Here is a 2048-nt window from a genome sequence, read left to right as displayed (position 1 = left end):
CTGGGGTCAGGCATTACCCTGAAACCAAAACTAGAGAAGGATCATACTGAAAAATCGAACTGCTGGCTATCTTGGTTGGTTTTCTCTGCCTGCTGTGACAAGCTATCTGAAGTCCAAAATTAAGGAACGAAAGATATATTTAGCTCACAGTGTGGAGGTTTCAGCCAAAATCAGCTGGCTCCAACGCCCGGTGGCATAGCACAGGTTCAGCAGTTCAAAACAGCAAAAGCAGGAAGAGCAGCCATAACAAGAAGGGGACAGCAGCCTCTCTTCTTCCCTCACAGTGTGTATTGGCTCTCTGCCCCACCTACAGCAAATCCATGCCCTCCTCTTCCACAGGATCAGGATATATGCTCAGGAAGGACCCTGGCACCCTGCTGAGTTGCTTAATCTTCTAAACTTCTCAAGTTGGCCCAATGAACAGCACCCCAGAGCAGGGACATCATGTTGTTCGATCCCAGAATATGCAGATTTAGAGAGTTAAGCTTCTAGGCTTCTCAGGTTGACTCTATGTGTCAATCATGGTGGCAGGGAGATGGCTCAATACAATAACGCTTTCCTGGAAAGCACAAGGGCCTGAGTTCAATCCCTGGTTCAGCCACCCCCAACAAAATAAAAGTGCTGTCCCATCTCCTAATTGGACATAGGGACAAAAATCCTGAATAAAAACCTGAGAAATAGAATGCACTAAATCTTCGAGAAGATTATAATCCATAAGCAGATAAGATTTATCCCACGGATTCAGAGAAGGCTCCAATAGGCACATCAATAAAAGTTATTAACAGAAAAAGGAGAAAAAGCAAGGATGATATTAATACATGCAGAAAAAGCATTTGACAAAGTCCAACACTTATTCGTGACACAAACAAATAAAAAATGTACAGAATATTGGACTGCAACGTCTAATATCATTCTGATAAATGTCACCTATGACTAATCTACAGCCAATATAATTCTAAATGTTTCAAAAGTTAAAAGTTTTCACTCAAAGTTAGGAATAGGATAAGGGAACCAATTATCACAGCTTCTCTTGGTTATAGTTCTGAAAATATCTGCCTGAACAATTAGACAAGAGAATGAAATAAGAGGAATGAGATAGGAAGCAAGATCTCATTGTCTTCAGATGACACAAACCTCTATATAGAAGAGCACAAAACCCAACCTAATGCCTCCCATCTGTAATAACCAATTCAGTAGCATGGCTGGATACAGCATCGACATTCAAATACCAATACTTTACCTGCACATGAAAAAACAACCTCACTGAGAGAGAAATTAAGGAAACCATATCTTGTAAAATAGGATCCAACTTAAGGATGAAAAAGCGAAGATGAAAGAGGAGAAAAGATAGGGTAAAAGGAAGGGAAAAACATGGAAAAATATAGACAGGATGGCTGAGATGATTGTACTAATAACTTCCATTACTTGTGTGAAAATAGCAGTTCATTTTTAGAATTTTCACCTTGACTAACTCTGTATGCTGATATCTGTGATCTAAGCAGCTTCATCGAGGGCAGCAATATATACTACAAAAACCATGCTGGAGTATCTCTCATCTTCATCTTCTAAATGTGTACTTTTTCTAATATCTTTTCAATTATTATACACTCTTTAAAAGAAATTTTTAAAGCATTAAAAATCTGAAGAAAATATGTTTTCTTGAAAACAAGCATTAATATTCCATTATTTGACCAATCTTGATTAGCTATACATGTTAATCTGAGCCACAGATTTGATGATAGAAATAGATAATATAATAGCCATTGTTAATTAGTTATTCTTGCCTTGAAAATCTACAACATATGTATTGATGTATGTGATCCTATGTCTGTCTTTGTTTTGGCCATTTCCTTTGCTTTGTTTGTATTCTTCAAAGTAAAATGATTTAAATTGAAATAACAAGCATCTAACAAAAGGAGATACCTAGGAATCAGCATAAAAAAGAAGTAAAAGACCTCTATTTTGGACACTACAGCAGTCTGAGAAAGGAAAATGAAGCAGACACCAGGAAATGATGAGATACTTTTGATATTGAGTAGGAAGAACCA

This window comes from Octodon degus, unplaced genomic scaffold (assembly GCF_000260255.1).
Source record: "Octodon degus isolate 3935 unplaced genomic scaffold, OctDeg1.0 scaffold00460, whole genome shotgun sequence".
NCBI lineage: Eukaryota > Metazoa > Chordata > Mammalia > Rodentia > Octodontidae > Octodon > Octodon degus.
The sequence above is the reverse complement of the archived record's forward strand: the minus strand, read 5'-3'. Positions refer to the sequence as shown.